Genomic DNA, 12889 nt, shown 5'->3' with positions numbered 1-12889 from the left:
GCCCTAGAGATTCTGATACGTTGTGTCTTTGTTCTCATTGGTTTCAAAGAACATTTTTATTTCTGCCTTCATTTTGTTATTTACCCAGTAGTCATTCAGGAGCAGGTGGTTTAGTTTCCATGTAGTTGTGTGGTTTTGGGTGAGTTTCTTAATCTTGAGTTCTAACTTGATTGCAGTGTGGTCTGAGAGACAATTTGTTGTGACTTCTGTTCTTTTACGTTTGCTGAGGAGTGCTTTACTTCCAACTATGTGGTCAATTTCAGAGTAAGTGTGATGTGCTGCTGAGAAGAATGTGTATTCTGTTGATTTGGGGTGGAGAGTTCTATAGATATTTATTAGGTCCACTTGGTGCACAGCTGAGTTCAAGTCCTGGATATCCTTGTTAACCTTCTGCCTTGTCGATCTGTCTAATATCAACAGTGGGGTGTTAAAATCTCCCATTATTATTGAGTGGGAGTCTAAGTCTCTTTGTAGGTCTCTAAGGATTTGCCTTATGAATCCGTGTGCTCCTGCATTGGGTGCATACATACATTTAGGGCAGTTAGCTCTTCCTGTTGAATTGATCCCTTTACCATTATGTAATGCTCTTCTTTGTCTCTTTTGATCTTTGTTGGTTTAAAGTCTGTTTTATCAGAGACTAGGATTGCAAACCCTGCTTTTTTTTTGTTTTCCATTTGCTTGGTAGATCTTCCTCCATCCCTTTATTTTGAGCCTGTGTGTGTCTCTGCATGTGAGATGCGTCTCCTGAATACAACACCCTGATGTGTCTTGACTCTGTCCAATTTGCCAGTCTGTGACTTTTAATTGACACATTTAGCCCATTTACATTTAAGGTTAGTATTGTTATGTGTGAATTTGGTCTTGTCACTATGATGTTAGCTGGTTATTTTACTCATTAGTTGTTGCAGTTTCTTCCTAGCATCAATGGTCTTTGTAATTTGGTATGTTTTTGCAGTGGCTGGTACTGGTTGTTCCTTTTCATGTTTAGCACTTCCTTCGGGAGCTCTTGTAAAGCATGACTGGTGGTGACAAAATCTCTCAGCATTTGCTTGTCTGTAACACATCTTATTTCTCCTTCTCTTATGAAGCTTAGTTTGGCTGGATATGAAATTCTGGGTTGAAAATTATTTTCTTTAAGATTGTTGAATATTGGTCCCCACTCTCTTCTGACTTGCAGAGTTTCTGTTGAGACATCCGCTGTTAGTCTGATGGGCTTCCCTTTGTGGGTAACTCGACCTTTCTCTCTGGCTGCCCTTAACATTTTTTCCTTTATTTCAACCTTGGTGAATCTGACAATTATGTGTCTTGAGGTTGCTGTTCTCGAGGAGTATCTTTGTGGTGTTCTCTGTATTTCCTGAATTTGAATGTTGGCCTGCCTTGCTAGGTTGGGGAAGTTCTCCTGGATGATATCCTGAAGAGTGTTTTCCAACTTGGTTCCATTCTCCCCATCACTTTCTGGTACACCTATCGAACATAGATTTGGTCTTTTCACATAGTCCTATCTTTCTTGGAGGCTTTGTTTGTTTCTTTATACTCTTTTTTTCTCTAAACTTCTCTTCTTGCTTCATTTCATTCATTTGATCTTCAATCGCTGATATCCTTTCTTCCACTTGATCGAATTGGCTACTGAAGCTTGTGCATGTGTCACGTAGTTCTCATGCCATGGTTTTCAGCTCCATCAGGTCATTTAAGGTCTTCTCTCTGCTGTTTATTCTAGTTAGTCATTCATCTAATCTTTTTTCAAGGTTTTTAGCTTCCTTGCGATGGGTTTGAATATTCTCCTTTAGCTCAGAGAAGTTTGTTATTACTGACCTTCTGAAGCCTACTTCTGTCAACTCATCAAAGTCATTCTCCATCCAGCTTTGTTCCAATCCTGGTGAGGAGCTGCACTTCTTTGGAGAAGAAGAGGTACTCTGGTTTTTAGAATTTTCAGCTTTTCTGCTCTAGTTTCTTTCCATCTTTGTGGTTTTTATCTACCTTTGGTCTTTGATGATGGTGACTAATAGATGAAGTTTTGGTGTGGCTGTCCTTTTTATTGATGTTGATGCTATTCCTTTCTGTTTGTCAGTTTTCCTTCTAACATTCAGGACCCTCAGCTGCAGGTCTGTTGGAGTTTGCTGGAGGTCCACTGCAGACCCTGTTTGCCTGCGTATCACCAGTAGAGGCTGCAGAACAGCAAATATTGCTGCCTGCTCCTTCCTCTGGAAGCTTCATCTCAGAGGGGCACCTGGTTGTATGGGGTGTCAGTCAGCCCCTACTGGCTGGTGTCTCCCAGTTAGGGTGCATGGGGGTCAGTGACCCACTTGAGGCAGTCTGTCCATTCTCAGAGTTCAAATTCTGTGCTGGGAGAACCACTGCTCTCTTCAGAGCTGTCAGACAGGGACTTTTTTTGTTTTTTGTTTTTTTGCTATTTTTTAAAATTATCAGAATGTGTCCTCTCTCTCTCTTTTCTTTCTCTCTCTCTTTAATATAGTATTATTTGGTTTATTTTGTGAATATTTTCTCCCAATCTATGGCTTGCCTTTTTGCTCCATTAGTGGTGTGTTTTGATGACCAAAAGTTTTATATTATAATGAATTTCAATTTTTCAATATTTTCTTTTATGTTTTAAATATTCTGTGTTTGGTTTAAGAAATTTTTGCCTTCTCCAAGATAATGAAGATATTTTCTTATGTTTTCTTTGGAAGCTTCACTGGTTTACTTAACAAATTTAGGTCTATTAGCTATCTTAAGTTAATTTTTTGGAAACAGTGTTTTACATTTTTCCATACAAATATCTACTGACACAGACAAAATATCTTCTGTTAATACTTCTGTTTAAAGTTGTACAGGAAGCCCTAGCTAACACAGAAAGCAAAATAAATAAATACATGAATAAATAAAGTTTATAAATATCAGAAACTGTATGTGGAAAATCCGAAATAACCTACAAACAAAATATTCAAGTTAATGTGTGAATTAGCAAGATCACTGAGTACAAGTTCAATAAACAACAAAAAAATGCATTTATACCTCCTAGCAGCAATTAAAAAATAAAAATTTAAAACATTACCATATGTAATAACATCACAATCATCAAATACTAAGGAATACACTTAACCAATGGTGTGCAAGACCTCCACACTGATAACTACAATATTGCTGAGATTAAAGACATTTAAGTAATTGTAGAGATGTATCATGCATATATTGTAGAGATATATCATGCATATATATATATATATACCCTCATAATTTTAAGATATTTTTTCCACTCTGATTCATACATTCAAGTGATTCAATGCAATCCCAATAAAAACCCTAAAGGTTTTTTTTGGTGCGTGATTCTAAAATTTATATGGAAATGCAAAGAACAAATAAAATCCAAACAACGTTGAAGAAGAACAAAATTGGAGGACTTACATGGTTGCATATCAAGAGTTACTATGTATCTTTGGCTGTGTGCGGTAACTCAGCCTGTAATCCCAGCACCATGGGTGGCCAAGGCAGGGGAATCACCTAAAGTCAGGCACTCGAGACCAGCCCGGCCAGCATGGTGAAACCCCCTCTCTACTGAAAATACAAGACTTAGCAGGGCATGGTGGTGCAAGCCTGTAATCCCAGCTACTCGAGAGGCTGAGGCAAGAGAATCACTTGAACCTGGAAGGCGGAGGTTGCATTGAGCAGAGATCGCATCACTGCACTCTAGCTTGGGTGACAGAGCGGGACTCCATCTCGGAAAAAAAAAAAAAAAAAAAGAGTTACGATACATCTTCAGTTAATGATGACGTGTGGTATTGGTAGAAGAATAGACGAACTAAACTATGGTACAGAACTGAACATCCAGAAACAAACTCATACATATGCAATCACTTCATTTACAGTAAAGATGTTATTGTAGTTCAGCTAGGAAAAGAATGGACTTTCCAATAAACGTTGCTTAGATCAATTGGATATCCTTATGGAAATAAACCATTGTCTTTTAAACTAAGAAAATATTCTTTCCAGAACCTACAAAGAACTCAAACAAATTTATGAGAAAAAAACAAACAGCCCCACCAAAAAGTGGGCAAAGGATATGAACAGACATTTGTCAAAAGAAGGCAATGCATACAGCCTATAGACACATGAAAAAATGCTCGTCATCACTGGCCATCAGAGAAATGCAAATCAAAACCACAATGAGATATCATCTCACACCAGTTAGAATGGCAATCATTAAAAAGTCAGGAAACAACAGGTGCTGGAGAGGATGTGGAGAAATAGGAACACTTTTACACTGTTGGTGGGATTGTAAACTCATTCAACTATTATGGAAAAGAGTATGGCAATTCCTCAAGGATCTAGAACTAGAAATACCATATGACCCAGCCATCCCATTACTGGGTATATACCCAAAGGATCATAAATCATGCTGGTATAAAGACACATGCACACGTATGTTTATTGCAGCACTATTCACAATAGCAAAGACTTGTAATCAACCCACATGTCCATCAGTGACTGGATTAAGAAAATGTGGCACATATACACCATGGAATACTATGCAGCCATAAAAAAGGATGAGTTTGTGTCCTTTGTAGGGACATGGATGCAGCTGGAAACCATCATTCTCAGCAAACTATCGCAAGAACAGAAAACCAAACACCGCATGTTCTCACTCATAGGTGGGAACTGAACAATGAGATCACTTGGACTCTGGAAGGGGAACATCACACACCGGGGCCTATTATGGGGAGGGGGGAGGGGGGAGGAATTGCACTGGGAGTTATACCTGATGTAAATGACGAATCGATGGGTGCTGGCGAGTTGATGGGTGCAGCACACCAACATAGCACAAGTATACACATGTAACAAACCTACACATTATGCACATGTACCCTAGAACTTAAAGTATAATAATAAAAAAAAGAAAGAAAATTTTTTTTACTTGTGTGTGAAATCGAAAACAGTTGAACTCATAGAAACAGAGTAGAAGGATGGTCAACAGGGGTCAGAGGATGATGAAATGGGGAGATGTTGGTTAAAGGGTACAAACTTGCAGTTATGAGATGAGTAAGTTCTGGATACCTAATGCATAGCATGGTGACTATAGTTAGTAATAACATGTTGTATACTTGAAATGTACTAAAGAGAGTATATCTTAAATATTCTCACCACACAGACAAAAAAGGTAATGATGTGAGGTGAGGTGCCTGACATGGCAATTAGCTTGACTTTGGTAATCATTTTACAATGTGTATATATATCTAAACTTTATGTTGTACAATTTTAATACATACAATTTTAATTTCTGCGTTATACCGCAACAAAGCTGAAGTTTTGTCCATGGATGCTGAGGTAAATGTCAAGCATGAAGCAAATTCTGATAAATGGAAATTATTTGAAGTTCTAATTTTCTTTGTACTGAAATATATAACAGTTTCACTGTAATATTGTCACAGCACTGTCTTTTCCTCGTCATTTAGAGGAACCTTTCTTTGACAAATATTTTTACAAGACAAAATTCATCAAATAAGTTGCTTTTGTATATAGATCCTTTTGAATGTTTGGCTACATTTAGGCATTGTAAAATCATAAACCTTCTCAATTTAATTTAATTTCAGTGTACAATATAAATGCATTCAATCCATCAAAAGATTGCTCCCAAATATCAACAGAATAAAAACACAATGAAATTCAAAATTAATTCTTGTATACCATTTGAGCACTTATTTAATTTGTTGTATTCCTTCTTTGCTTTCTTAGGCATAAATTTCACTAACTTCCTGCTTGCAAAGTTTGTTTTCAATAATTGCCATACACTCAAAGTTTTCAAAAGCTGAAATTGAAAATCAATGAATGACTCCTTATTTGTTGAATACTTTGATTAAATGTTTTCAGCTAATTTGGAATAAAATGCAACAAAACTTAAAAGACTCATTAAAAAAACCATATAACATCATTGAGAGAAACTTAGGTTGATGCACAAATTAATTCTTCAGTGGCTCAAATATTTCTGAGATATTATTGTTGATGGGAAGCAAAGAAAGAAACCATTTCTATGTTGCTGCATTTCCTGCATTCAACATTCTTTCTATTACAAAATATTTTAGTTCAGTTCTGTTATGTATATATATAATTATTTGTAAATTCTTACAACTGCAGCTTCTGATTTGATTGTTAGGCAATCACAGATGTTTTTGGACACACCAATGTATTATGTGTGTACCAAACTGATCCAAGTACATCATGTTCTGTTTCTTAACTTTAGTATAATACTATATTCCACCAAAATTGGTATTCCTATTATGACCGTAAAGCTGAAAATTGTATCTTCAGTGCTGACTTTTAACTGATAATATGGTTTGGCTGTGTCCCCACCTGTATCTCATCTTGAATTGTAGTTCCCATAATCCCCACATGTCATCAAAGGGATCTGGTAGGAGGTAATTGAATCTTGGGGGTGGTTACTCCCATGCTGTTCTCGTGATAGTGAGTGAGTTATCACAAGGTCTGATGGTTTTACAAGAGGCTTTTCCCCCTTTGCTTGGCACTTCTCCTTCCTGCCGCCATGTCAATAAGGATGTGTTTGTTTCCCCTTCTGCCATGATTGTAAGTTTCCCAAGGCTTCTTCAGCCCTGCGGAACTGTGAGTCAATTAAAGCTCTTTCCTTTATAAATTACTCAGTCTCAGGCAGTTCTTTATAGCAGCATGAGAACAGACTAATACAAGTGACTAATGTCAGATTTTTCACTTTGATAGGATGAACTTCCAAATGTTTTACATTGCATCCATTATTTGGACTAAAAAAAGCATTGTTATTGGAATTAAGTTAACTGACTTTGTTTAGCTGAATCATCATTCTGATATAAAACTGACATAATTTAACTTTTCATGAAGGTCTTCTGCTGATGGAGCCAATATTTTTACTAGATATCACATTAGCTTTCTTACATGTGCAAGAAAATTTGAACTGAACTTAAAAGTTAAATTGTTTGCCTTAAAATTAATGCTTTACAGAGTGTTATAGACACACACCTTTTGTAACATCCAGTGTTAGATTATTTTCATTCAATACAGTCTGCTTAAAGTAACTACTAACTTTTGAGGTAGATATCAGTGCCTCTTCAGCAGCCCTGGGTCTTTGATTTTCATGTGGTGATAAGCATCATTAGGGCTCCATTGGTGATTCATAAATGTCAACAAACATTTTATGCATGTCACATATTTAGGATGAACTTTCTTGATAAATGGAAACACATTACTTAAATTTTATTAAATATGCATTTCTATTTGTTTTTAAGCTCATTGCTGGGAAAGGCTTTGCATCCAAATAAACATTATAAAAGTGAAAATAAACAGTTGCAAATTAATATACAAACAATGACAAGGCAGTCTACCCAAAATATTTAGATCAATGTCTATATGCTTCTATTACCCTTACATGTTTGATGTACGTTTAACCTATATTTTCTTACATTTTCCGCTAACTCAATCTTGTGTGGTCTGGCAGCTTCCTACATCTCCCAGGATAAGCACAGGCCACGGCAAAACTGACTTGTATGAGTCCACCAAGTGGCCAGCAGGGACAGCAGGTCTGAATACCTACTAGGCCCAAACACTGGAAAATGAAAGCTAGCTTTCTCTAGCCTCTTGAGTCAGAACACAATACATTTTACCAGTGACCGCCCATCATGTTGACCATGAAAGGGAGATGCTGATTAATTGCAGCTGGAAAGGGGTGGTATCGCATATGCTGTCAACTTTCCAGTCCATATCCCCATAACGTTTACCATTTCGCTTTACAGCATCCCAGCTTCCTATTGCTAATTCTTGCATCTTTTTGCCTAAAGGCTATCTCTTTCCACTGAAGCCGTCATAGAAGGTGCAAAAGTACCCCACACTTACCCCATTCCTGCCTTGGGAGCATCCCACAACCAATGATTGTCAGGGATTGAAATATACATACCCCAGCTTTTTTCCCCTTGAGGATATAATTCTGTTTTGTTTGTTTGTTTGTTTTGTTTTTGTTTTTGTTTCTTTGGTGGAGTCTCGCTCTGTTTCCAGGCTGGAATGCATTGGCGCCGTCTTAGCTCACTGCAACCTCCAACTCCCTGGTTCAAGCGATTCTCCTGTCTCAGCCTCCTGAGTAGCTGGGATTATAGGCACATGCCACCAGGCCCAGCTAACTGTTGTATTTTTAGTAGAGATAGCATTTCACCATGTTGGCCAGGATGGTCTTGATCTCCCGACCTCGTGAGCCACTCACCTTGGCATCCCAAAGTGCTGGGATTACAGGTGTGAGCCACCATGTCAGGTCGAGGAGATCATTCTAAGGCATGCTTGACCGTGGCTCCCCAGAATTTTACTAACAGCATTAAGCTCTAAGTTCTTACAGTTTGATTATGCATTACTTATTGGATGTTTTCCTTTACTCATCATACTTTCCTACTCATCTCCTAGTTTTTCCTTCATCTCTTAAACTGCTTTTACATCAATTTTTTTTTTTCTCAGAATTTGATCAGGGAGAAATCCAAGTAAAGACAGATAATACAAGAATTGATCCTAGGAAGTAGATCCTCAGAATGGAATTATAGAACTGGTTACTTGACAGTGAGATTACTACAAAGATGAAATATTCCAAAATCAGAGACATTAGTCTAGAAAATAAGACTATAGATGAAGCTGTAAAGTGGGCACAAAGCACACAGAACTTTATGTCTCACATTAATGCCTATCAGAGAGTATCCATTGCATAGAAGGCACCGAATAAGAAGCTGGATAGATGCTGTTCAGCAGGGGTCGGGTCAGCCAGCCTCTGTTTTTGGTGACTCAAGGGCTTGTATAATGTGCCCACAATCAGAGTAGCCATGATGATAGGGATGGGGGCTATGTATGGCTACAAAAGGATGAACTCTCTCACTAAGACTGATTTAGTTATTGACATTGATGAACATCCAACCTATTATCAGCAGAGACTCATGCTGAGCCCTAGATACATGGGACCAATCTTGAAGGTTACTAGTCAATGGAAATTGAAAACATTGAATCACATCTATCTTGCTGTGATCTGAATATTTATGTTTAACAAAATTCATAGATGTGGTGGAATTCAGAGTTGAGGGCTTTGGGATGTGATCAGATTGTGAGGGCTCTATCATCATGAAATGAATTAGTGCCCTTATGAAAGAGATCCTGGAGAGCTAACTAGCCCCATCCACCATGTGAGGACATAGCATGAAAGGCCGTTTAGGAGGAATGGGCCCAAATGGCTTTCATATTTTTAAACCTAATCCCTGATATGAAAGTATTCAGAGGAAGTTTGAACTGGGCGGAGCCCACCAAAGATCAGCAAGACCGCTGTGGCCAGACTGCCTCTCTAGGCAGGGCATCGCTGAAAAAAAGGCGGCAGACCATGTACCCCAGAACTTAAAGTATATTTTTAAAAAATCAGGAAAGAGGAGACTAGAAAAAAAAAAAAAGAAAGTATTCAGAGGTGGAGCCTGAACTTGCTGGCACATTGATCTTGGGTTTCCCAGCCTCCAGAACTGTGAAAAGAAATGCTTATTGTTTACAAACCATCCAGTTTACAGTATTTCTTTTACATCAGTCCAAATGGACTAAGATATGCCTTTGGCAGTGATATATTCCTACTGAACTGACAACCATCCAAGGTTGGGTTTGTCTTCCCTGTCCTCAATTTCTTGACTAGAACCACTATCCAAGGGCTCATTGTTTGGTTTATTGTCACATAATCTGACAGTGACTTTGATCAAAAGACGTATATTATAGTGAAGGGGGTACAATAAGGTTATACTTTAAGAAGTCCACTGAGCTTACCATAAACAATGTGGCTTAGAAGCTGGTAGCCTGATAAAATAATGGGATTGTCTCCCAAAAGCATCAGAGTGGGTATTATCCTTCAAGATATGTTATATATGTTGAACTAATAACAATTTCATAGCGCTGAGCACCCTATAGATAGATGTATGGGTCTGGAAACCAAAAGGCAAAAGTAGGAGTGACCCCTCTCACCATCATTCCTAGTCACTCATTTGTATGATAATGTGCTCTCTGTCTCTACAATTTTAGAATTTATTGGCCTAAAGCTTCTTGTTTCCAGAGAAGGGATACTTCTAAAAGGGGGCAGAGAGCTTCACTAATCCTAAAAGCACAACTCCTACTTGATTATTTTAGGCCTCTTCTGCCAGTATACCAACAATAGGCAAATAATGAGTTACTATACTGGCAGAGATAATTAACCCTGATTATCATGAAGATATTGAGTTGCTGTTACTTAAGGGAACCAGGGTGGGTAATATCTGGAAGTCAAGGGATTCACTGGGACATCCATTTGCACTTCAAAGTACCGTGAAAAACATATGTGTACACTATAACAACAATGACCAGGCAATGGTATAGCCAGGAGTTCAGTCATCTCAGAGATGAAGGTGTGCTACCCTAGCAGACAAAAGACTGAAACTAGCAAAAGTTATGGATCAGGGTAAGGGGAATACAGAACAGGTGATAAAATATAACAATAATGACTATCACTTGGATATAAGGAGTGCAAGAGGAAATCTATATGAGATGTTGTTGGTGCCCAGTCCATAAACCATCTCTTTTTATCCCATTGGTCCAGAGTAGCATGTACTCGTATTTCTGTTCTTGAAGGCTTTTTCTTATTGCCAAAGCTTTGTTTGCTGTCTGTAGTGTAGCTCATGAGTGCCAGGGAATTAATACCCCTTGGAAGAAGTCCTCAACCAATGACTGATCAAAGTTAGGGTATAAACATCTCAGCTTCCTCACACTGTGGATAGGATAACCAGGAGGCAAGCATTTTACACTGACTCCCAGAGTTTGCCCAGCACAATTACTCTTCAGTTGCCTTCAGAGTAGCTGGCTTGACTCTACACCTTTTATTTGCTGTTTTTCTTCCCTTGTTTCACATTCTTACTCCTTGAGTTGCATTTTCCTTCACCTCCAAAACGAACTACTTTCATGAGAATCGTATTCTCAGGATCTTCTTTTGGAGGACCAAAATAAAAGTTGAGTTATTATTGATTGTCTTTCAGACATAATCACAGGTTAAATTGAGAACCATGTTTGGTGCCAAGACATCTCATACGTTAGTAAATGAGAACCTCACAGAAACTAGAAGTATAAAGTGCAGTTCTTCAAATCCATCCAATTTTATTTTAATGTAAACATTAATAATAATATTTGGCTAAAAATAGAAACTCCAAAACAAGTGCTAAACTGAATGGGACAATAGGTATAAAATGGGATTGTCACCGGTAAATTAGGACTTTCAGCTATCCTACAAATATACTTTGGGATTATCTTTTGCATTTTGAATGGACTTCATTATTAGAATTTCATTTTGGGTTCCACATTCCTGTGAGGTCCAAGTAACAGATGCCTGGCTGTTCTCCTGTGTTTTGACTCTTCACCTCTGCTCAACACTGAAGATATCTTTTCATCTTAGTCTTCTAGGATCTCAGATGTTCTGACATGATCTGAACCTCAGCCATATAACTCAGCATCCAACTCTCATGAGCCTTTTAAATATTTTAAGTTTAATATTTTAAGTTTGAAATTAAGCCTTTTAAATATTTTTGTCTATTTTTAAATAAATAATCTTCATACCTTTCATGTTTTTATGTAATTTCTTTTCTATTGCTTTGATGTACTTTATAAATATCAATTCCCTAGGACCTCAAAAGACCTTGGATATTTTCGAAGTTCCAGGAAACATTGTCTGATTAAGAAGCAACCACTTCTGAATAACACAGCTTTTAATTCAATGTCCATCTTGGACCTTGTTCAGACTTGACTGAGCACCCTTGGCCCTCGGGGATATCATCCTCTCTCAATTCTGGGAAGCAGAGTGACACCCAATTCATACACCTCAAGCTTTTAGCAAGACAGAGAATTTTAATTGAATTCCAAGGCAGTTAGTTTGGGTCTTAGAAATTTGTCACTGCCTGTGGGTGGCCTCTCGAGAGGGATATGCTTGGAGTATGTGTGTGTGCATTTCTTTTCTTCTTTTGGATGGGTCCAGCTAAGAGGTATTTGGTATATTGAATCATACAGACAAACAGAGCTCTAGCTCCGGCCACATTCCTGGATCATCAGCTCTGCTCTGCATAATATCCCTTCCTTAATTACAAAGTAATCAAGGTCTACTTAGCAAAAGGATACTCGCTTAGTACCAGAGTTGACTCCTTCATGACACTTGATGAGTCTACGAAAAGAAGACATGTCCATCTTTTTTAACTTGTGACCTCACCTCTATGTCCTTCCAGAATAGCGCAGTTAACAAAACAAACAAACAGACAGAAAAGAATGGAGAAATTTAAAGCTACCACAGACAACATAATTTAACAATAAAAATATTCACCTCCTATCTCTTCTATCTTTTATGGAAAATCTGTGTGGCTATCTTTCTCTCTCATTAAAGGAGAACAGTTTTGTGTCTACAGAGACAGTTTCACTTTGGGAGTTTGGAGTCATCCATGGTTGACTCTGATTAATGCCCAGTAGATTCTTTATTGAACCAGAGACCTCCCTTGAGGCTTTTTTTTTTCCTCTAATAGAACCTTACCCGTATTGTGGGATTTAGGAATGGTTTCCCCAAGAATGTGAAGCTTGAGCAAAGAGCAAAATTTTAGAAATACCATTACAGCCTTGCTGGGACTCATATCATCTCTAACTAGCCCAGATCACAGCTCACTCTTTCCAGTGAGATCAGGATTCCTGTCTTACTCTCAGAAGTATGGTATGCACAGTGTGTGCACACCTACCAAGAAGCCTATCTCTTCCCTCCATCTCCCCAAATCCCATCCTTCTTCTATCCTCTTGGAAATATTTGAAAACTGAGCAAACCTGCCTTTTTTTTCACTGTTTTTGATTGATAGGTAATCCT

Source organism: Colobus angolensis, unplaced genomic scaffold, assembly GCF_000951035.1.
Source record: "Colobus angolensis palliatus isolate OR3802 unplaced genomic scaffold, Cang.pa_1.0 Scaffold37, whole genome shotgun sequence".
Lineage (NCBI taxonomy): Eukaryota > Metazoa > Chordata > Mammalia > Primates > Cercopithecidae > Colobus > Colobus angolensis.
This window is presented reverse-complemented; position numbering follows the sequence as displayed.